The 25911-nt window shown below is 35.0% G+C and overlaps 1 pseudogene; it reads right to left on the reverse strand.

The window, feature by feature from the left end:
* Nucleotides 1-24702: 24702 nt before the first annotated feature.
* On the reverse strand, nucleotides 24703-25579 carry LOC123835865 (heterogeneous nuclear ribonucleoprotein A1-like; annotated as a pseudogene).
* Nucleotides 25580-25911: the final 332 nt, after the last annotated feature.

A 25911-nucleotide genomic window follows, 5' to 3' on the forward strand; every position in this document is an offset into this window, starting at 1 on the left:
TTTATAAAAGAAACATAGTAATGTGTTTTTAAAAAGAAACTATCAAGTAAGGGACAATGCCAGTAATCATTTTCCATCCCATATTTCTGCACCTGAATCCTCTCATCTCAGAAAGAACCACTCCAGCTCTTTTTATTCTCTTAGATTTTTTGGTGGGTGACTTTATCAACAAAATAGTATGTCTATGTTGATTTTTCTTTTCATCTGCTTTAAGCATCATCTATATAAATAATCCTATGATTAATAAAGGTATAGCTCAAACCTCCCCACTCTCAAAAATGTATTACTAATTTACACACTTGAGACTAATACAATATTGTATGTCAATTACTCTTTAATATTTTATAAATACATATATATAAATAATTTAGTCCTTTGTAGTTCTACATTAAATACTTAATTCTATATAAAATTCTACTAAATTCTATATTGAGATACTTCATTAAAATTTCATCTGTGCTACAAACATTCACATATTTTCAGATTTCCTTCATCTATTCTATGTCTATTTGCTGCTAAAGGGATTGGAGAAACGATGGTTCTGTTTCCATTAGTTGATTTGCTTTGGAGGCCATGATGTCCTGAGCAGAGGCAGCAAGCATTGAGATTGAAAGTCTTGGAAAATGCACCTGGTGGACTTTCCTACCTCTTTCTCCCGGTACTACAAATGGTGATAATATTGCTTGCATTATTCATTACTGAACTTGAAATAAAGTAGAAGAGGTCCAATATATTAGAAATACCATGTACCCATGTTAACTGACTAAAGCTCCTGTGGATAGTACATAATTAACATGTCACAAAAACTTACTATAAAACTGTTCACTATTTGGAAGAATAAATTCACATTCCATTAAATAAGGATCATCACCACCTTAATGGCCTACATGTTGCATTTTAATAGCCATATAAGTAACCAGAAAATTAAATAGGTCTTTTAGCTAATATGTATTTTCACATTTGAGTGTACTCCTGGCAGAAGATAAGTAGGATAGTTGCAACTGATCAGATCCCATTAATGTGAGATTGCTTGTGAAGGAGTACATTTTCTATTATCTTGTGTGGAAATGTTATGCAAATTATTGGTAAATGTGAAATCCTCAAGAGCAAAGCTACATTAACCGTTCCTATTGCGAAGGTATGCTCAGTAATTTACAATCTATCAATGGCTGAATTGGAAACAAATTGTTTCTCTGCAGTTCCCTAATGCAATAGAAATGTAAACAGCACCATCTTCTGGATTAAACAAACTCTCATAATTATTTTGTAAGATGCTATCCACGGGTTGTCTGGAACAGGTATCTAACAGATATTAAACATTACACGTGTACCTGTGTATCTTGAAGTATTTATGCTCTATTTTAAATGTGACAATTAGATTTAGACACTAACTCAATAATGTGTAGGGAAAATATAAGCATTTTTGTGTACATTAATTTGAATATTAAATTATAATCCAAATATAAATAATTTTGAATGCAATAAATAGGCAAATATAATTCTGATCTGACTAACTTTATCCTTCCATAGTCAGAAAGTATTGGAAGTGGAAAAAAAAATTCATAACTTGAATATTTCCTTGGAAAAGTAAAACAGAAAATAGACACAACATCAATATGTACAGCCAATGCCCTCATCCCAAACTACAATAAATGATTCTCCCAAACTCTGATAGCTAGAAAAAAAAGAAGTTATTTTATCATTTCCTTATCTCACTAATAATTAGCCTTCACAGGAAGAAAGTATTCAAGGGAATTGTGTGTTCCACAATATCACTGTGTATATTGTGAAATATACACTGTGTGTATTGTGAAATACAATTCTAGTGACTTAGATTTACATTTGCAAACATAGGAGGTAAATTTGTGATACTTTTTTTTTTAGCTCAAGAGAATGTGAAAAAAAAACTAAGGAAATCAAGAAGGAAAATTAAGTTACAAGGATTAGAAAGATAGGTAACACCAAGAATATAGTCATAAAATAATTTTAATCCCTCTGTCATTCCCCCAGCAAATGCTTTTGGCTCTGCTGTGCTCTGTGGCTGTGCCCTCACCTTGCTTCCAGCCTTGATTAGCCATTTCCTGCAGTCCCTTTATTTCCTCCTCAGGCTAGACCATAGGATCTTGCTTTTTAAGCACTACTTCCTTAATAGTTTCAGGGATACAGAAGTCCCTTCATCTGTCTCGATTAAAAACCTCAATCTTGAAAGACAGACACCATCTGATTTCATTTATATGTGGAATCTAAAAATCAGAACAGAGGCGACTGGGTGGCTCAGTCGTTATGTGTCTGCCTTCCGCTCAGGTCATGATCCCAGGGTCCTGGGATGGAGCCCCACATCGGGCTCGTGCTCAGCGGGAAGCCTGTTTCTCCCCTCCCGCTTCCCCTGCTTGTTCTCCCTCTCTTGCTGTCTCTCTCTCTGTCAAGTAACTAAATAAAGTCTTAAAAAAATAAAAATAAAAACAAATGAACAAACAAACAGAAAAACAGAAACAGACTCACAAATACAGAGCACAAACTGGTGGTTGCCAGAGGGGAGGGGGATGGGGGCATGGGAACATAGGTGAAGGGGCTTAAGAGACACAAACTTCCAGTTCAGCATAGGAAATATAGTCAATAATATTGTAATACTGTCATATGGTAACAGATGGTAGCTACGCTTATTGTAGCAGCGAGCATTGTGTAATGTATAGAATTGGCAAATCACGATGTTGTATACATGGAGCTAAGGTAACATTGCATGACAACCATCTGCAATTAGAAAAAAAAAAAAAAGGCCAACTTTAGATCAACCCAACCTTCCAACTCTCTTAAGCTTTCCGTGTCTGAACAGCACACGGAAAGATAAATACTCCATGATATCATTTATATGTGGAATCTGAAAAGCCAAACTTACAGAAACGGAGTATAAAGGTGGTTACCAAGGCCTGGGAAGAGGAAAGGTTGGGGGATTGAGGAGATATTGGTCAAAGAGTATAAGTTTCCACTTAGAAGATGAGTAAGTGCTGGGGATCTAATGCACAGCATTGTGTTTCTACTTTAAGTTGCTGAAAGAGTAGATTTTAAATGTTCTCACCACAAAAAAAAAAAAAAAAAAAAAAAAAAAGATGGAGAGAGAGAAGGTAATTATGTGATGCGGTGGAAGTGTTAGTAACACTAAGGTGGTAGTCATACCATAACATATAACTGTATCAAATCAACAGGTTGCACACCTTAAAATTACTTTAGAAATCTAGACATTCCCTGGAGGTCTGTCAGGACTTATTAATGATGTTACACAGGGAGTGACATGATGAAATTTTTGTTTCATGAAGCTCCTGTCCTCCAGTATAGAAAGTTGATTGAAGGGAAGCAGTATGGGAGAAAGAACCAAGGAGGAGTCTATTTTGTGAGTTATTAAGGTCTGAAGGCAAATTTTGGTTTGATGGTCTGGTAAGAACAAAGGAAAGAGAATAATTCTTAGATTTCAGTCCTCTGTACATATAAGATACTGTATAAGTGTGTTTGTTAGGGAACAGAGGAAAAATAATATTTAGGGAGAAATAAAATAATTTAATTTTGAAAATGAAGGAGTTTGAGGTGCTTGCTGTAGATATAAGAAGGAAGGATCAAATGTCAACAACAAAGTTGGTTGTGAGCTCATTAAAACCATCTCTATTTTGTTTGCTAACTGAATCCAAGGGAGCTGAAGTCATCTGGAGAGTATATTGGGGATATATAAATGAAGTGAGTATCTTAGGTAACAGGATAGCTAAAAATCAATGGCTTTACAGGTGGCCAAGGAAAGGTGACAAAAAGGATGGAAAATGGTGCTATAAAATATCTGGAAATAAATAATGGGAAGGAATATTTTAAAGTGCCCAAAGCTACAGACAGTCAAATGTGTCTACTAGGGTTTTTGATTTTAGCAAAAGCATTTGTTTCTCACGAATTTTCGGTGTTAAGAAACTACTCATAGTTCATCTAATGATGATTTTTTTTTTTTTCCCTAAGCACAGTCTTGTCTTTCTTTTACTCCTTTATTTACCTTGCCATGGGACTTTGCAGTGACTTATTTGTATATTTGGAATGAATAAGTGAGCATGCTTAGCTCAGCTACACCCTTCTTCACCTTGAGAATGAATCTATTTACCATAGGACTTTCCAGTGCTTTTTGGTTCCCTCCTCAGAGGGAGTCCTATCTCTACCAAATGATACTATGACTGATAGGTGTATTAGTTTCCTGGATTTGCTATAAAGAAGTATCACAAACTGGGTGGCAACAGAAATTCTTTGCATCATAGTTCTTGAGGTTAGAAATTGAAATCAAGTTGTAAGCAGAGTCGGTTACTTCTGAGATCTGTGAGGGAGAATTTATTCTAGGTTTCTTTCTTAGCTTCTGGTAATCTCAAGCGTTCTTTGGCTTGTAGGTGGTATTCTACCTGTGCCTTCATAGTCTTACCTCTGAACATGTCTATCTATGTGTCTAAATTCACCCTTTTTATAAATAAGGACACCAGTCATATTGGATGGGGGCCCACTCTAATGTCCTCATCTTCACTGATCATATGCAAAAACCCTATATCCAGATAAAACCACATTCACAGGTAAGGGCGAGGACTTCAGTATTTTGGGCGGGGGGGCAGAATCATTCAATCTATAATTGTGGGGAAATCTAACTAATGCTGGTGCTCTTTGGGCTATCAGACCTGAAGCCATATTCCCTAGTTTAGCTATTATCAAAAAGGTTAACTTTTGGCTCCTATACATAACTTTGCCACTTCTCAATTTGTTCAGAAGTCATGTAGCGAAAGATATTTATTATTTATTTGGTCCTCTCAGAGTTTGCACATATGGGAGGAATGCAGTTTGCGGAACTCCTAGGATCATCACAATGGCAGGTTAAAGCCAGTTTGTACCAGCTCACAGGAGCCAATTGTTACATTTTAAACATTTTGAAAACGAATTACTAGCCATGGTTATTAATTAAATCATATACACTTGACATACAAAATCATCCCTTCCCAATTGTTTTATTGCATTTTCCTACTACCTATGCTCTTGGGTTATTTGCTTCTACTGTATCTATGTGGTGGAAATACTATACACTGTTAGTGATGTGATGCTATAGGACAAATCTTTGCAACTTTGCAATCAGTTACATCATAATAGTAATTTGAAATGGACAATGGGAGGCATATTTAGTCCACATAAATTAGCAAACCGTACTAATCAGGAGTTAACATTGTTTTGATAAATCCCTAGAAAATGAACCATGAGAGACTATGGACTCTGAAAAACAAACTGAGGGTTCTAGAGGGGAGGGGGTGGGGGGATGGGTTAGCCTGGTGATGGGTATTAAAGAGGGCACATTCTGCATGGAGCACTGGGTGTTATATGCGAACAATGAATCATGGAACACTACATCAAAAACTAATGATGTAATGTATGGTGATTAACATAACATAATAAAAAAAATTCCCTAGAAAAAAAGAGTACAATTGAAAAAATGTTGATGATGCACATTAAACTTAAATTTGTTATGTCTATAGCTGATTGACATTGACATTATAAATAACAATTACACTGACATTGTAAATAACAAAAAATATTGAGAAAAATAGTTTTCCAACATTCTAACACTATTCTGATTAAACAAAGTACCATCTGCATCATTGGCAAGTGAGTGGATTTCCAACATATATCTGCATTATTTCATTTTTGTTTTACTCATTAACATAAACAAAAATACCAGTCAACACTCACACTGAAACTACATTTAAACAATCAGCTGCTAAATCTTTACTAGTACATCACAGAATAGCAAGGATTTAGTGACAGCAAGTTTAGAATTTTTTTGTAAGGTAAGTTGAAAGATATGAAGTCAATGTATTTTGTTGGTTTGCTTTTGTAGTGGAAAAGATTTAAGAGGTTTAAATATTCATTGGAAAGATATGTTTGGCAGGGGAAGAGGGAGACAGAGAGCAAAGGAGAGAGAGAGAAACTGAATCTGAATATAAAGGAAATATACTTGAAGAGAAGAGATGAGAGTCAAACTATGTCATAGTTAAAGACTATGGCCATGAGAGTTGGAGGCAACTCTTCCATCCTGAGAAGAAAGAATGAAATAATGGGTGCGGGTATATAGGTAATTTGTAATTGGCATTGCAGCATATTGAGAGAATATAACACACCTGGTGTTTTTATATTTTTCTGCAAAACAATTTTATTACTGAAGATGAAATGGAAGTCAGAAAAGGACTTAAATCTAATGGAGTGGTTTTGAGTCATCCACAAACAGTAGTAAAACTGAATATTGGGAGGAAGTGGGGATTGGACACAATATGTAAGGCTTTGAGGGATCCTCTCAGTTTGCATATCATTCAATAATTTGCTTACACTGTTTATCCCACTCAACTGAAGGGGGAGAAGTTGGAAAATTGGATTGATCGAAGTTTATTTTTTTAATGAAAATAGATGAAGGGATGCATATCATTGAAAACACTAAGGATGTAGTGTTTAAATGGCAAAATCCTACTGTCTAGCCTGAGGAGGAAATAGACAGCCTTAAGATGTGCTGTCGTGGGGGGCGCCTGGATGGCTCAGTTGGTTAAGCGTCTGCCTTCAGCTGGGGTCATGATCCCAGGGTGCTGGGATCTAGCCCCGCCTCTGGCCCCCTGCTCAGCAGAGAGCCTGCTTCTCCCTCTCCCTCTGCCTGCTGCTCTGCCTACTTGTGCTCTCTCTCTCTAGCTCTCTGTCAAATAAATAAATGAAATATATACCCAAAAAAATGTGCTGTCTTGGGATTGGGTGATGCCAACAAGTTCAATCTATTTCAATGCATCCAAATTTGTTTTTGTTTGTTTTGCTCCAATGGAGTGCTGGAACTTCTCTGGAAATTTGGATCACAAAGGCTCTCTTATTCATAGATGACTGCCCGAGTCAATATTCTGCCGGTGCTCCCAGATCGCATCCCAGAAGGGCCAGAACTGGTTCAGTCACCTATGGGTTGCACAGCCGGTAAGGAAGTCCATCTGCTTTTACCAGAAGCACTGGTGGGCCAAGACTTCTTCCCAGTCCATGGCCTATGGAGCTGAGTCCCACAACTCTCACAGAGGCACTTCTGTTCATGAATGATGCTGAAGTTTTCTTGCTGAAGGTGTCATTTATTTTTGAAGGTGCCAGTTATTTTACCAACAAAAATGGGTTCATTCAGGATTAGCAGAGAATTTCTTTCTTTTTTTTTTTTTTTTAAGATTTTTATTTATTTATTTGAGAGAGAGAGAATGAGAGAGAGCACATGAGAGGGGGGAGGGCCAGAGGGAGAAGCAGACTCCCTGCCGAACAGGGAGCCCGATGCGGGACTCGATCCAGGGACTCCAGGATCATGACCTGAGCCGAAGGCAGTCGCTTAACCAACTGAGCCACCCAGGCGCCCCTAGCAGAGAATTTCAATTGGACAAGCAAGCTATGGCAAAACCAAAGGCAAGTCCACAGAACAAAAGAGATGAAGCTTTTTTATGGATGGAAAAGGGAGGTTGAGAAGGCTGTTATAAATAAAAAGTCCATTGGAGTAAACTGTGAGTTTGAAGTATAAAGGCTTCTCATTAGCTGAGTTTTGATAGTCTGTCATGGGTTGGGCTATTGCTAGGCAGAAGGAAAGCATTTCTTCCTCCTGCTGGGGTAGTAAAGTAGTCTACACATGCAAGGTCCCTCTTTCCTGTTGCGTCTACAATTGACAAGAGTACTAGGGAGTGAGAGATCCTGTGCTGGCCTCCCAACTCCATTCTAAATGGGATTTCCTTTTAATTTCTTTCATTACTTTTACTAATTTTCACAAAGGGGGGGGTCACCCAAAAGAAACATCGAATGTGCCATGATGCTGACAGCACCTCCTCTAATTTCTTTTTGTTATTGAGACTTATTGTGTCTGCAAAATGTTTTGCAAAGTATTGTTTTTCAATCTTATGTATATTTTGTTATTATTATTTGCCAAGGAAATAATTAATGTCAAAAAACCCATTTTTAATGCCTTTTCTTCATGATATCCCAATTTTGTGTCACATTTAAAAGACTTCTCCATCAAAGTTTTCTCTGAGTATTTAAGCGCTTGTTTTCCTTTTTATTTTTAGTATTTTTACTGCCTTACTCTTTGAATGACATGAAAGTAACATAAGTAAAAATCTGTTTTAACAAATGCTTATATTTAAAGTTTCGCTAAGAAAAAAAATTGTCACTTCTGAATGGATATATCTTAAGACTTCTTTTGATTTGTTGACATTTTGGGAAGAAGCAATTTGTTTCAATTAAATACATTCAAATTTTCAAATTAGGGGTATATTTGCTAAAAAACAAAAGAATGTCTAATAAGGAACATACAATTTGTGATATTGAAATTAGAGTAGCTGTATTTGAAATATATGAGTTTTTCTGTTGGAGCATAGGGATATTTTATGTATATATATTTCTAATATATACACAATTTTTACTTAATTTTTTGTTTATAAATATACAATAGTAGAGTGATGTCTGGGCAATTGAGTGATATATGTATTATAAATTTACTAATTTTTAATTGTTTCTTCTTTTATGAAAAAAAATCCTTTTAGATACATATTAAGAGAAACTGAAAAAAATGCTAAAAACTAAGCAATATAGAATATAATGAAAATATGTCATGAGGAATTTCATTCTTGAATTTTTTTTCACATGATTTATACTGTCTGAAAAATAGTAAAAACTTCAAAATTTGATAAATATACACATTATAATTTCTAGAGTTGTCACCAAAATAAATCACATGAATAATATATATATGTTTGAATTTAGAATTTTTAAATTCAGAATGGTATCTCCAGACTTTCCCTCAAAAAGGCACTTTTGAGCACACTGGTAGCTAGTATTTTTATAAAATACTTTTTTACAGAATATTTCGACATTTCTTTTCTTGTAATTACTGTCTGATATAAAGGTAAATTAGCTTTAATGATAAACAGGATATAATCAAAATGTCCATTACAATTTCTGTTCCTAAAACAATTATCATATTTTAATATATATTATTTTAGATAATTATCTCCTCTATTAGGTAGAAAATAGATTACAGTTAAATAATACTGTTGTTTATTATTACTCTACCATTCTTTTGTATTACAGAAAATTCTTGACAAGAAATATGAGTACTGTTTGCATACTGATTTTTATTTATTCCACACATTTTTCTGACCATAATATTCAGTTTGTCTAAAAGACTAAATCATTATAATAGTTTATATAGACTTTTACCTGCAGATAGCAGCAAAATACTATTAACTGAGAACAATTATCCTCTCTGCTATCAGGATTTTTATTGTAATATACATGCTTAGATGCAGGATCCCCATCTCCCTTAAGACATAGTAAAACAAACTGAAATCTGGAAAAAAAAAAGATACAATTACTTTGTTTTCTGTAAGTTTATGCATGTAATTTAATAACTCTAAATTAATGGCTTTATTTGTGGTTTATAGAGAAGCAACCCTAATCTTTCCTTGGAACTTCATAGAAATGTAATTCTTAAATGTCACCTTAGTCCTACTGTGGAAGGAGAGTAGCATGCTGTTTAACAAGCCTTTTAAGTGATTCTGGGGCAAGCTCAAGTTTGAGAACCATGGTTCTAAGTCCAGGCTGTGCAATAGAACTCTCTTTGATAATGAAAATGCCCTATGTCTATTTTTTCCAGTGCAGAAGCCAGTAGCCACATACACCTACTAGGTACCTGAAATGTGGCTAATACAACCAAGGGTCTGATATTTAATATTACTTAATTTTAATTTATTTAAAGTTAAAAAACCACATGTGGCAATGGCTATTGTTTTGTTCAGCACAAGTCTGAATGAGCCCATAATTTCAAGTGATTAGAATGGCAGAAGATTAGATTATAAAGGAAAAATAAGCTTATTACATCTTTCAACCACTATTAGAATCTTTGGTGTTTTAATTTACTATAAGAAAAAGCTTAGCCCATTATAATTTTGATCCTAACAAAATGACTAAAATAGTGGAATCAATTACCTTGGCAAAATTTGTGAAGTGAAATGGATTTAACAATGTTTACATTTTTTACCAAAAATTGTTGCATCTGAGTGTGGTAGGCACAAAGCTCAGATGATGTACATGTCCTGTATAATCTTCCCAACTTTAGTGGGGATAGAACCAATGAATGTGATGGAATCATGTTCGTGGTGAGGTTACTTTTTATGTTAAAGATAATTGGATTTTGCTGATACAATAAATGTCCTTATGCATTTGATAGTGAGTTAATTAAAGGGGAGATTATCCTGAATGGGACTGTCAGGTGAGCTTTTATGAGAGGGTCATAAGCCACAACCAAGTGCGATTTGTCATTGGCATGCAAGAATGGTTCAATATATGAAAATCAATTAATTTGATATACTGTGGGAATTTGTAGTGCCTGGCTAGATAAGATTTAATAAACACATGCCTCCCTAGATGAGACTCATAAAAAGCAAGGAAGGAATGTCCAGAAAACGTGGCCTCCTTTAAGGTTTCTGGGCTGAAAACAGTCAGATGTTCTTTGCGGCTCAATATACTCATCCAAGGAGTAAATGCTTGACTTAAAAGAGACATTTATCTTTGGATGTCATGTACTCCCTGTCTATACACTCGTCATGAGCACAGCTTGTTCTAATCACACGATACTCCCTATGTCACTGTCCTAATTATTAAAGCTTCCTACTCCTTTTTGTTTTTCTTATTCCCTTGATGTATTAATAATGTTCATAATAAAAATGGAGGTAGAGTTTGGCTTGGGACCTTTCACCACCAGAGCATCTGTTCCCCACTCCCTCTCCTTTCTGCTACTAAATATCTGGAGTAATCTTTTCATTCACTGCCTTAGGGTTTGCTGGCCAAACCTGACAATATACTACATTAAAAGAATAAAGGATAAAAATCCCATGATCATCTCAATAGATGAATTTGACAACATCCTTTCATAATAAAAACTCTTTATGATTAAAATTAAACTAGATATAGAAGTAATTTGCCTCAATATAATATGAAAAGCACACAGCTAAAACCATTTTCACCAGTGAAAAACTGAAACTTTCCCTGTAAGATTAGAAAAAAGACAAGGATACCCACTCTCACCACTTCCATTCAACATAGTAGTGGAAGTCCTAGCCAAAGTAATTAGGCAAGAAAAATAAATAAAAGGCATCTAAATCATAAAGGAAGATGTAATATTATCCCTGTCCACAGATGACATGACTTTATATATAGAAAACTCCGAAGACTTTACAAAAACAAAACTGTTACAACTAATAAATGAATTCAGTAAAGGTGCATGATATGAAATCAACACACAAAAATTTGTTGCATTTCTAAAGAGCTAAAACAAACTATAAGATGGGATGCCTGGGTGGCTCAGTCAGTTAAGTGTCTGCCTTCGGCTCAGGTTATGACCCCAGGGTCCTGGGATTGAGTCCCACATCAGGCTCCTTGTTCAGCAAGGAGCCTGCTTCTCCCTCTGCTTGTGCTCACTCTCTCTCTCCGACAAATAAATAAGTAAATGTTTAAAAAAAAACTATAAGAAAAGGAGATTAAGAAAATGATACCATTTATAATAGTATCAAGAAGAATAAAGTGTTTAAGGATAAACTTAACCAAGGAGATAAAAGACTAGTACACTGAAAATAATAAAACATTGATGAAAAAAATGAAAGAAGACATGAATCAATGGAAAGACATCCACGTTCATGAATTGGAAGACATAATATTGTTAAAATGTTTATCCTACCCAAAGCTATGTATTGATTCAATGCAATCCCCAGCAAAATCTCAATGACATTTTTCACATAGAGAAAATCCTAGAATTCACATGGACCCAAAAAGACCTTGAATAGCCAAAGCATCTTGAGCAAGAAGGACAACTGAAGGCATCGCATTCCCTGATTACAAAATATATTACAAAAAACAGTAATTAAAATAGTATGATATTGGCATAAAGATAGACATATAGACCAATGGAAGAGAATAAAGAGCTCATAAAATAACCACATATATACTGTCAACTGATCTTCCACAAGGGTGCCAAAAATACACAATAAAAAATGTATAGTCTGAAAAACAAATGATATTGGGCAAGTTGGATATCCATATGCAAAAGAATGAAATTGGATGCTTATCTTCCATCGTACACAGAAATTAACTCAAAATGGATTAAAGATTTAACTATAGGAACTGAAACTATAAAACTCTTAAAAGGAAACATAAGAAAAAAGTTCATAACATTGGCCTTAGCAGTATTTCCTGCATATGACACCAAAAACACAAGCAACAAAGGCAAAAATAGACAAGTGAGACCATATCAAACTAAAAAGCTTTTGTACAGCAAATAATCAACAGACAAGGTAGAAAATAGATATTGTAGAATAGCTCACACAGACTGAGTCTTTAATATATGCTAAGCACTTTACATTTATTAATTTTTTTAATTTACCACTGAATGATGACCATTATTATTAAATTTTTTTATTGAAGAATTCGGGCACAGAGATATAAGGTAATTTATCCAAAATTACACAAGCAAGTTGTAAATGGAGGATTTCACAATAAGGCTTATAGTTCCAGAGTCTTTGTACTTACACAATGCTCTATTTGCCTTTTAATAGGACAGTTAATTTTGGAATGTGGAATGAACACTCTTTCTTTCATTAAGAAAAGTGTTGAGATTATAGATGAAGACAAAAGATATTTGGAGTTGGAGAATAGAACATTTTAGGGGATGTTGATATTGAAGGAAATTGAAGGAAACTCTTGAAAAGATGCAATGATTCCGAAGGTAAAATGGAAAATAAAATAATACTTAGAAAATAGTAGGTGGCCAAGTAAAGTTGACAAATGTAGCATATCTGGGAATATTTGGAATAGATGTTCTGTGATATTTAATAAATCTTCAAAGAAAGAAAAGTAGTTACTGTTTAAGGTGGATAAACCACAACCATAAATGTTAGCCATTAAATATAAAACGTAACAACCAGAGATTACAAAGTGGACTGGTATAAGGACGACTTGTTAGTGGTTTAATCCTGGCCGCTGGGACCTGAAGAAGTATGTAGATTTTTCTATAAGGAAATGTCACAGTTCTTTTATTTGGAACATGTGGTCTAGGGGTCTAGAATCAAATTTTTATATTAGCATTCAATTAAGTTCTAAAGAATAGGAGTAGAAGAGATGCTGAAGGAGAAATATGGCTGACACTTCATTTTTATTGCTTACAATCTGGTTGATATAAAAGGAAAGTAGATGAAATTGAAGTGTGATAAGCAAAGAAAAATTAATAATTAAATTAATTTAATTTAATTAAAATTTAAAAATTTACACAAAATTTATAAGACAAAAATGCGTTTCTTAAAAAAAGAGGTGGCACAAAGCAAAGAGAAAGGGAAAAAAATCAAAAGACATGTAGAATACAGAAAATATACATCAAAAAACCATAAACCAAAAAAATCACTTTCCTATAAAATCTATTCAGTATAGACTATTTTATTAAGCTCAAATAAGAGACCAAGTAGGAGATATAAGTTATGAAGAAGATATTGCAATAGAAAGAGGAAGAAGGAGGAGGAGGAGAAGGAAGAGAAAAAGAAGGAGGAAGAGGGAGGAGGAAGAAAGACAAGAGAAGAGGAGAAAGAAGAAGATGGGGAGGAAGAGGAGGAGCAGAAAAAGAGAGAGGGAGAGAGATTAAAAAGAAGATAGAAGTTTTTAGGAAGAAATAGAAAAGGAAAATTAAAACCTTATGAAGAGAAAGTCACATTGAAAACAGCAAAATTTGAATAACTATGACTACAACAACTATATTATATAACAATACAATATATAGATATGACTTATGAAATATCATGGTTAATTTTATGTATCAACTTGACTGGCCATGAGGTGCCCAGATATTTAGTCAAACATTATTCTGGGTGTTTCTGCAAGGTAGTTTTTGGATGAGACTAACAATTTAATCTGAGTAAAACAGATTATCCTTCATAATGTGGGTGGGCCTCATCCAGTCAGCTGATGGCCTGAAAAGAACACAAAAAAACCCTGAAGCTTCCCTAATTAAGAAGGAATTCTCCAGCAGACTGCCTTTGATCTTCATCTGCACGATTGACTCTTCTAGGTCTCTGCTGGCTGACTTTCTGACTAGAACGACACCATCAGCTCTCTTGGGTCTTGAGTCTGTGGGCTCACACTACCAATTCAGACTTGCCAGTCACCGTAATTTGACCCCATTCCTTATAATAAATCAATCTGATTCTCTGTCTCTTTTTCTGTCTCTCTCTCTATCTCACTCTCACACGCACAAACATAGGCACATATATCCACTTCCTATTTTATATGTTTCTCCGTAGAACCCTGACTAAAACACAAAATTCACAACCAATGGAGAGAAAGCAAGGCTTAAGCAAGTTCCTGTTTTGACCATGAAGAAGTAAATGGGCAAACAATCTATCTTCCTACAAAAGTATCAGCTACAATGCTCTACAAGATTTATACAACTTCAGGCATAAAGCAAGAAAAGGTAAAAAGCTATGATCCTGGAGGGAAAGGAATCATAAGAGGTAAGCTCCATCGTTGGAAACAACATTGTGCCTGGGGGCACTTTTCAAACTGTATCACAGGAACTGGAACTCAATCATGAAGCAGTTTTTTGAACGACTGAAATAAGTAGAAATCAGAGATTGGCATCTTGAGACATCTAGAATTTGAGAGACAATTAACTAAAGCAGTTGGATGTACAAATAAGATTGCCAAAACTGCTTCCTTCAGCCCGTATCATAATACTAAGTTAAGCATACTATGGGCAATGTTCTGCAAGGTCTGGCAGAAAAGAGTACCGGAAGGTTATGAGTAAAATACAGATTATAGAAGTTGTACAGTTAAATAGAGACATTAGCAATCAGATCATGTAATATGAAGTGATTCTGCTACTGAACACATGTTTTCAAGCACACATGATCATTCACAAAGATGAACCACAGTTTGGAACATGAAACAGGTCTTGACAAATTTTAAAGAATTTTAATCACACAAAATATATACCCTGACCAAAATGAAATGAAATTACAGTTAATAACAAATGTATCTGGAAAATCCTGAAATAGCTGAAACTTGAGCAATAGAGTTCTATATAGTCATGAATAAAAGAATAAATAAATAATAAGAAAATATAAAAACATTTTGAACTGCATAATAATGGGAACATAAGCAAAGTTTTGGTGATGTATTTAAATCAATGCTTAAAGGGACTTTTTTTTTTTTTTAAAGATTTTATTTATTTATTTGAGAGAGAGAATGAGATAGAGAGCATGAGAGGGGGGAGGGTCAGAGAGAGAAGCAGACTCCCTGCTGAGCAGGGAGCCCGACGTGGGACTCGATCCCGGGACTCCGGGATCATGACCGGAGCCGAAGGCAGTCGCTTAACCAACTGAGCCACCCAGGCGCCCCTTAAAGGGACTTTTATAGCTGTGAATGTTTATATTAGATAAGAAAATGTTAAATCAATGGACAATGTTTCCATCATTAGAAGCTAGGAAAAGGGGAGCAAATTAAACCTACATTAAGTTAAAATATGGAATGAATAAATAGAAGAGCTATATCAGTAAGAAAAGGACAAATAAGAAAAAAAAATGAATGAAATTAAATCTAAGTTACTTGGAAAGATTAGTAAAACTGATAAAACCCTAGCAAGACTTATCAAGAAAAGACTGAAATCAGTGTCATCAACAGGGGCACCTGGGTGACTCAGTCTGTTAGGCATCTGCCTTTGGGATCTAGCCAGATGTCAGGCTCCCTGCTCAGCCCGTGGCCTGCTTCTCTCTCTCCCTCTGCCTGCTGCTCCCCCCTGCTTGTGCTCTCTCTCCCTGTCTCTCTCTGTCAAATAAATAAATAAAATATTTTTTAAAAATTGTCATCAAAGGTTGGAATCTCATGGTTCAATGTCCTTTCCCCAACTTCACTGTTGTTGGTAGAATTACTAATATAACAAGTGAAAAAGGGGACATCACTACAAATCCTGTAAACATTAAAAAGATAATGAAGAAAAAGTATCTACCGTTTTATAGGAATTAATTTTATATCCTGGAAGAAATGGACACATTGCATGAAATACACAAATTACAAAAGTGGCATAAGAAGAAAGAGAAACTTACATGGAAGAAATTGATCTTGTAAGAAAAACGAAACAAAAAAATAAGTTTCATTTGAAAGAAATTTTAGGTCTATATTATTTACAAGTAATTCCTTTAAAATATTTAGAAAAGAAATAATGTTAACATTTTACAAAATAATTAAGATAATATAGAAAGAAGTAATATTCCCCATTATATGGGGCCGGCAAATATTGACACCCATTGCTTACACTAAGATGTAGAAAATTAGACAGATATTTGATGCTCATGGACTGCAAGATTCAATATTTTTGAGATGTTCATTCTTCTCAAATTGACCTAATAATTGAAAAAAATCCCATACCAAATTCTCCAAGCTCTTATATGCTAGAGATTTATATTAATGGGAAAGATTTTATATTAAATTATAATTTCAATTCTAGTAGGAAGTTAGAGAAAGCAATTAGCTTATATACATGTATATTTGTGTTGTCTCAGAGGGCAACAGAGACTGTACAGAACACAAGGTTTCTTTAAAGAACAATAGGCATGAAAATTGAGGCACAGACCAGGAAATGGTCAAAGGAAGGAAGACTTTGGAGAAATCAAATAGTAGGGGTTAAGGGCAGTGGGTGTGGACTTTTAACTCCCCTGCTGCTTAGTGTCACTGCAAGGAATAAAGGAGATAGCTTTAAAGCACTTGGTAACTGTCCAGCACATAGGAAAACATCTTATGCAGAGTTATCATTACTAATATTAATGTTGGAAACAAGAATGAAAGAATAAGAGTTTTATGAACTCTGAGATTCACTTTAGTCAGACTGTTAGGTTGGGAAAGCAGAAAAAAAGAAATGGAACAAGGCCATTTGCATTAATACAAGTCTATATTCTGTGTCTAGATAAAATATTTTAGTGAAATTATTTTTATTAGGCATAATAAAAGTCCTCATAATTTATCCAAATAAGTTTATTTACAATTCACCAGAGAAAATAACCCAGGATTTTCACAGAAGGCTTTCTGCATGATTTTATTCATACTATTCTATTTGATCCAATCAAAATAATTACAAATTATGAGAATACATTTTGAATTTGAAGTCTCAAATTTGAGAATAATTATTGTTTTATTTATCTTTTCATTATGTAATTAAAGCCTAAGAATTAACTTATTTTGAACAGAAAAGATTAAGTGAGCAAAATAAAAATTTTCTTCCATTAAGAAACCATTTATCTTCCATAGCTCAATGCTTGCCTATTCCAAGAAAAGCCAAATGTCCTTACCTTTTTCAGAAAGGCATTAATACCTGTTGTGAAAAACCTTTATTAGTCTAAATTGTTCCAGCAAGTGGTGAATGGGAAACAGCAGGCCCAGGGATTGTATGTGACTATCTACAATACAAAGAAGTTCTATACTTCATGGGCCTCTAAGTATGCAGCTAACCCTCCTGATTACAAAAGGTACAGAGTGCCATTAAAAGGCATCGAGATTTCCTGAAGACAATTATAAAGGCACATAACATCTGTTCTCAATCATGGGCAACAGGAGAGAAAATGTGCACCACATGATATGTTACATACAACAAAGAAGTCCAGCTGTGTGAAGAAAAGTGTGTGAAAGGCAATGGCCAAGCAAAGGACAGTGCAGAGGAAGCATTGTTACGATGACAGTGACCCATGGCAATCTCTTTGAGTAGCTCTGTGGTACCAAGATCTGTTTGTTCTCCCACAAAAAGGGCCGACCATGACATCCTCAATTATGGGTACTATTCATAAAAGAGTACGATTTACTAGACAATTTGGATTTAACATTTAAAATTACAAACTTCAAAAAAGCTACATGGGGGCAAAGCATTTTCTCAGCCTTTTGTTCTAATAGTCCAGGATCAAAAATGCCTTTATCTCTTTACAGAAATCTATGTCATTCCAAATCATTTTTACATAATACAAAATAGAACTAAGTCTCATAATAAATATCAATGGGAAAATTATTGTGGAAAATAATGATTAGAGAAAATTATGTAACAATTTACACCCCTGACCCTACCACTTCTTTCTGTCTCTCATTTTTACTGGCTTCAACCAACTGCCTCCTGGTTGTTCTTCCAACATAACATGTGTGTCCAATTGGGTCTTTGTATGTGTTGTTCTGTCCACTTGGGCTTCCCAGTTAGTCATCCATGAGGCTCGCTTCCTCATCACCTGCATGTATGCACTAACATTGTCAATCATAGTTAAGCCATTCCTGAAAAGCTTAATTAAAACTAAACCCATTGCACACCTTTCCTGTTGTTTCTGATTTATTTTTTCACATAGCACTAATTAGCATATAACATAATATCTTCTTAGTAATTAATTTTGTATTTTGGTTACTTTTCCCTGGAAAAGATATGCCTTGTGAGTCAGGATTGGAACTCTTTTTGTTCAATGATGCCTCAACACACACATGGCAAAAGTCAAAATTATTTCCCCAGCAATTGAATCACCTTATGATTTCTTTGGTTCTATAAACTTAACTGGGTAGTAAAGGGTGTTTGTTCGTACCCGACATTTTCCAAATAAAGGACTAGCCCTTAACCTGCTTAAGAGGGAGATTACTTCTGAACCCTCTGAAATATCCTGCCTGATAAGAATGCCTTTGTAGGGGTACCTGCGTGGATCAGTCCCTTAAGCAGTTAAGCATCTGCATTCGGCACAGGTCATGGCCCCAGGGTCCTGGGATGGGATCGAGACCTGCATGGCATAGGGCTCCCTGCTCAGTGGGGAGTCTGCTTCTCCCTCTGTCCCTCCCCGCTGCTCGTGCTCGCTCTCTCTCTCTCTCCTCAAATAAATTTAAAAAAAAAATCTTAAAAAAAAGAATGTCTGTATACCTGAGACTTTTAAGCCACGCAGATGGTTTACGCTAACAATGTAACTTACGGTGAACACTAATTTTATTGTTTACCTGGGATTTGAGGCCGCTCTATCATTTCGACCTCTAAGGGACTGGAGTCTAAGTGGAGTAGGTAAATCACATGGATGTCCCATGTCCCATGTCCCATGACTACATGACATTAGTAAAAACCCTGGTCTCAAGTCTCAAGAAGGATTGAGCTTCATTGTTAGGCAACACTTTGCAAATGTCATCACACGTTGTTGCTATCTTTTTGACTCTACTGGGAGAGGGCAGTTGGAAGGTAGAACTGGGTTTCTCCTAAACTCTGCCATATGCACCTTTTCTCTTTGCTGATTTTAATATGTATCCTTCTACTGAAATAAACTGTAACTGTGAGTATAACAGCTTTCTGGAATTCTGTGGGTCTTTCTAGCAAATCATTAAACCTAAGAGTGGTCCAGGGAACCTCTGAGACAGTAATTATATCCATGGTTGGATAAAAATGAATCATCATTTTTAATCATCATTTTGTGGTCAAACTATATTTTTTTATTTATGAAACTCAATGTACAAGATCCATGTCATTAAACTTACAATTTAGAGGCATTTATGTTAATGAATAATGGTCTTCTTTGCAAAAATAATAATGCACTGATTTTTTATAAATAAGTATTACAGGGGCCCCTGGGTGGCTCAGTTGGTTAAGCATCTGCCTTTGGTTCAGGTCATGATCTCCAGGTCCTGGGATTGAGCCCTGTGTTGGTTCCCTACTCAGCAGGGAGTCCGCCTCTCCCTCTCTCCCTCTGCCCCTCCTCCCTGCTCGTGCTCTCTCTCTTAAATGAATAAATAAAAAATCTTAAAAAAAAGTGTGTTAAAAAAACTTTAAGTATTACAGTCAATAATGTAGGTACCGATAGTAGTACAATATCAATATAATTAATTGTTTCCATTTCTGACACTGAACTCACCTAGAAAAAATAAATAGAAGTTTCCATGGACACTCAAAATTAATATAAGCCACACCTTATGAAATATAGTGCATATTGCCATTCTTTCCTACTTGGAATAACTTTTAAAACCAAAGTAGAAACATGCACATAATCAAATATAAATTAGATACATACAATAGATAAATTATTCACAACTACAAGACTGCATCTTTCTTTCAAGTTATACTAATGCAATGTGACTACAATAATCATATCAGAGATAATGAAATCAAAAGGAGCTTGAATACTACCTAGGTGTCGTGACCACATACATCACCTTGATTAATTTAAAGCATCTGATGATTGCCTTGGATTCTTTATATATACATAAAAATCCAATCAAGTATATTCTGTATATCTGTGTGATACCCATAAATTTTCTAAGGATATTTGATTTTGTTGAATTGATTAAAACTCTTAAATTTTATAACATGCTGATCTTGCAGACATACACATACATTGGAGGAAACAAGTATTTTTTTTAAAGATTGATTAATTTATTTTAGAGAGGGGGAGGGGCAGAGGTGGAGAATCAGACTCCCCACTGAGCATGGATCCCACCTGAGTTGAAACCAAGAGTTGGACGCTTAACTGACTGAGCCACCCAAAAAGCCCCAGGAAACAAGTATTTTTGAGAACATTTAATTTTATACATTACTAAAAAAGAAAAGAAAATACCTTTGATAATTATTTAATTTAAAAATGGAAATACAATGGGGCGCCTGGGTGGCTCAGGTCATGATCCCAGGGTCCTGGGATGGAGCCCTACATCAGGCTCCCTGCTCCGCGGGAAGCCTGCTTCTCCTTCTCCCACTCCCCCTGCTTGTGTTCCCTCTTTGGCTGTCTTTCTCTCTGTCAAATAAATAAAACCTTTAAAAAAAAAAAACTTAAAAAAAAATGGAAATACAAAGATCCACTGATCTTCCTTTTTCCAAATTTCCCAAGATATATCATAGCCACCTTAAGTTTTCTCACTTAACCCTTTCACTCTCATAAAAAAGCAGAGGAAATGATTATGTTTTTAAGCTTAATAAAACTATAATGTGTTTGAATATTATTTAGTATTTAGTATTTTTATTTTTTATATTTAGTATATTTAAGTAAATACACTAAATTACTAAGTAAATATAATAAATACTAAATACATATAAATATGTATAAATATATTCATATATAGTAATATATATGGAGACAGACATATACATTCCTGTGTTTGTGTGTGCATGTGAGTGCATCCATAAGTAATATGTTTAGTGAACAATATATTTATTAATTTAGCATTTATATATATAATTACATATGATGAATTATGCATATATATACATATATATATGTACATATATCACACACATACATACATATATACGCACCCGGGTAAAAGTGTATGTATCACTTAGTAGAAGTTTTAGAAATCTGGGGAGAGAAGAACTTGATTATCACTGTATGGGGAGGGTAGAGCAGTACTAATACTTAAATGAAAAACTTGAGAGACTAGGAATCCTGCAACATGAGGATGGTCACTTCAATGAAAAAATTCTAAGTCCTTTACTTTTTAAAAAAAAATCCTTCCAGGGGCGCCTGGGTGGCTCGGTTGATTAAGCGACTGCCTTCGGCTCAGGTCATGATCCTGGAGTCCCTGGATGGAGTCCCGCATCGGGCTCTCTGCTCGGCAGGGAGTCTGCTTCATCCTCTGACCCTATCCCCTCTCATGTGTTCTCTCTCTCTCATTCTCTCTCTCAAATAAATAAATAAATAAAATCTTTAAAAAAAAAATCCTTCCAGATATGATTACAGGTAAAAACCTGAAACCCAGCTGGTTTTAGATATAAACTTAAATATGTTAGCACAGTTTTCCAGTAATGTAAAAAAAGAAAACCAAAACCCAAAACGATAAATACCATTTTGATCCAAGGCTTCATATATTCATTTAATCAAACTTTTATGGTAAAATAGTATCAAGAATATGGTGGTTTCTATTCTTTTACTGTAACTTTATATTATTTAAATGGGTACTATAATGATTACACAATCCAAGTTCAAGATAGCAAGTAAAAAATGTTCTGCTCAACATCAATTTATTCCAGCTTACCTAGATGCAGAAAACTGAGGTCAGACAGCTATCAGAGCTCTTATATCTGAAGGTCTTCTTAGTAATGTTCACTTTGAAATCATTCAGTGACAGTGAGCCATGCGATCATGAGTGAGCAACAGATATATAGACAACCATTCTGTCCCTGTACAACCATTCTGGTTTATACTTTACATACTGTATTCGACCCATTACATGAAATATTCAACATTTTATTGTAAAATAGGCTTTGTGTTAGATGATTTAGCCCAACCAGAGGTTACTGTAAGTGTTCTGAAAATGTGTAGGCTAGGCTAAGTTATCATGTTCACTATGTTAGATGTATTAAATGCATTTTCAGCTTATGATATTTTCAACTTATTATGGGTTTATCAGGTTAATTATTTTTTATTTATTATATTACATCATTGCTTCTTAAAAGTTCAAGGAAGATATACTAAATTTACATTAATCTCTTGAATATCCATAAAATTAGTATGCAAAATCGTTCAAGGAAGATATGTACTTAATTGTCTTTAAATAATAATTTCATATACATTGCAGGCTAATTTTATGGATATTCAAGAGATTAATGTAAATTTAGTAAATTAAAAATAATATTAATGCTTTGGATTTACATTACTATTTCTGGATTGGTTATTGCCATAAATCATCATTCAAATATCATTTACATGATTTCTTAAAAGAGATGATATTATATTTTTAGTATTTGCATATTGAGAAAAATAATATGGATTTTAAAAACAAAATTTCAAAAACCCGATTAAGTTCTTACTGATTTTATGAATATTATCATAATTTAGCAAAATAAAGTGTCATGAAGACAATTATGAGTGAATCTATTATAAAATGCAATTATTTTTCTCTGTGTCTATACAGAGTTTAAAACAAAATATAATTTCACATTTTGGTACCGTGCTTTTAATGGAATGAAGAAAGATATAGCATTATAAAATCCAAGTGGATAGTGAAGCATTTCAATAATACCAAATCTTACAAAGTCATAAAAATTAATTTCAGGAAAACACTCTCCATATTAAAAAATATTCTATGGTCACAGTATTCACCTATAGGAATAATTAGAGAAAATTTAATTAAAGCAAATATTAAAAACTTCTTGCAAAAGTTTCAAGTGAGAGTAAATATATTGACTTCTGGGCCATGAATACCATTATATATGAAACAAAGTACAAACTCACTCACACTCACACTTACATGTTCTAAACATTCCTCTTCATTGGTCACCTTCTTCCTTATTAGCTGATGGACACAGTCCCTAATTCACAGATTAAATACAAGCTGTTAGCTCTCTCAATTTCCACCTTCAAATTTACAAACTTCTGTATGTCTGCATCCCTTCCTCAACCCTCTCCTGGTTTTCAGTAGAGACAGTATCCCTTCTACAATTTAATGAAAATTCCTCTACCTTATATGAAGCTTTACTTTATTTCCTCTCAGTTCTTCAGTATTCTCAAGAGTTTCTTCTCTGAATTTTTTCCATCAAACAGATAAATACATATAAGTATGCCCACCTACAGAACACATAGAATAGGTGTATGGATAGACAAATTGTGGAACATCCAGACAATGGAATAACATTCAGTGATCAAAAGATATGAGTTGCAAAACAGTGAAAAGATACATAGGAATTTTAAATGCATACTACCAAGTAAAGAAGCCAATCTGAAATGGATATATACTGTTTGATCCCAACTATATGACATTGTGGAAAAGGAAAAATATTGAAACAGTAAAAAGATATGTAAAAAGATCCCTTGCCAGGGACAGGGAGTGAATGAAGAGAAGAAAAAGTAGAATACAGAGGAATTCTAGGAGAGTGAAACTATTCTGTACATTATTGTAATGGTGTATATGCAACATTATACATTTAACAAAACCCGTAGAACTATATGATACAAAGAATAAGCCCTGATTTAAACTATGAACTTTAGTTAATAATAATGTATCAATATTTGCTCATTAATTATAACAAACATATCACACTAATCCAAGAATAGGAGAAATTGTGCTGGGGGAGAGTGAGTATATGGTAATTCTGTATTTATTTTTTTAAAGACACATTTATTCAGCGTAATGATCAGACTATTACATTTAGCAATCAAAATGGGTGCAAAAAAAAAAAATCTACATTAAAACCCTTTGTTGAAATGCTTTACACTTTCCATGGAGTAAAAACTAAAATAAACTTGTTATACAATTAGTCACAAATACAGTCCTTGAGTTTTTTGCCCATACAGGGTGTAAAACGCCTTCTTTGTAGCAGCCGGGCCCTGCCACCACTCTGCTTGGCTGAGTTCAGAAATCTGTTATAGGGCGCCTGGGTGGCTCAGTTGGTTAAGCGACTGCCTTCGGCTCAGGTCATGATCCTGGAGTCCCGGGATCGAGTCCCACATCGGGCTCCCTGCTCGGCGGGGAGCCTGCTTCTCCCTCTGACCCTCCCCCATCTCGTGCTCTCTCTCTCTGTCTCATTCTCTCTCTCAAATAAATAAATAAAATCTTAAAAAAAAAAAAAGAAATCTGTTATAACCTGTAGTTCACTGTCACTTCTCTGGCTCTCCTCTCCTGCTAAGCTTTGTTTCCTGGTAGTAATTAAATCCTTCTGTCACTGCCAAACCTACTGCTGCTGCTGGAACCACTGTAACCACCTTGGTTTTGTGGTTTGGCAAAGTACTGGCCTCTACCACCATAGGGGCCAGAGCTTCTGCCTCCAAACTTCCCTCCTTTCATGATCCAAAATTTGAAGATTGATCGTTGTAATTACCAAAATTACTATAGCTTCCTCCACCTCCAAAGTTCCTCCCATCATCATCATTACCTAATCCATTAGAACCATCCCCATGGCCACCATACCCACCACTAAAGCCACTTTACCCAATGACATTTTCTTCATGACCAAAGTTGTCATTCCCACCAAAACCACCTCCACAACCACCACCAAAATTTCCAGAACCACTTCGGCCATTCACAGTATAGTATTATTGCATGACAATCTTGTCTCTGGAGTCATAATCATCAAATGTTATAAAAGCAAAGCCTCTCTCTTGCCACTGCCTTGGTCCGTCATGATTTCAGTCACTTTAATTTTCCCATACTGGTCAAAATACTCTTGTAGATGATATTCCTCAGTGTCTTTTTTTATGCCACCAACAAAAGTCTTTTTCACAGTTAAGTGGGCACAGGTCTTTGAGAATCTTGAGACAGCCCTTTTTGGTTCCACAACTCTTCCATCCACCTTGGGTGGTCTTGTATTCGTGGCTGCTTGCCCTTCCTCCACTGTGGCATAGGTGACAACCCCAAAGCATCTGGAGCACTTGGTGTTTGGATCTCTCATTACCACACAGGACATAAACGTTCCCCATTGCTTAAAATGGCTCCTCAGGCTCTCATGGGTTATTTCAAACCTCAAATCTCTGACGAAGAGCTTCTGCAACTGTTCAAGCTCTTTGGGAGACTCTGACTTAGACATGGCGGCAGTGGGAAGGAAGACTTTCATGTTGCTTCCTCGGCGGCATCCACGGGCAGAAAGGGGAATTCTGTATTTTTTAATCAATTTTTCTGTAAACCTCAAGCTGCTCTAAAAAATAAGCCACTAATGATCAAACAAAAATAATAATTGTTTATTATTATTTTTAAAGATTTTATTTGTCAGAGAGAGACAGAGAGAGCACAAGCAGGGGGAGTGGGAGAGGGAGAAGCTGGCTCCTTGCTGAGCAAGGAGCTCGATTAGGGACTTGATCCCAGAACCCTGGGATCATGACCTGAGCCGAAGGCAGACTGTTAACCAACTGAGCCACCCAG

This window comes from Mirounga angustirostris, unplaced genomic scaffold (genome assembly GCF_029215605.1).
Source record: "Mirounga angustirostris isolate CCGP_5_RB_7025 unplaced genomic scaffold, mMirAng1.0.hap1 SCAF_7, whole genome shotgun sequence".
NCBI lineage: Eukaryota > Metazoa > Chordata > Mammalia > Carnivora > Phocidae > Mirounga > Mirounga angustirostris.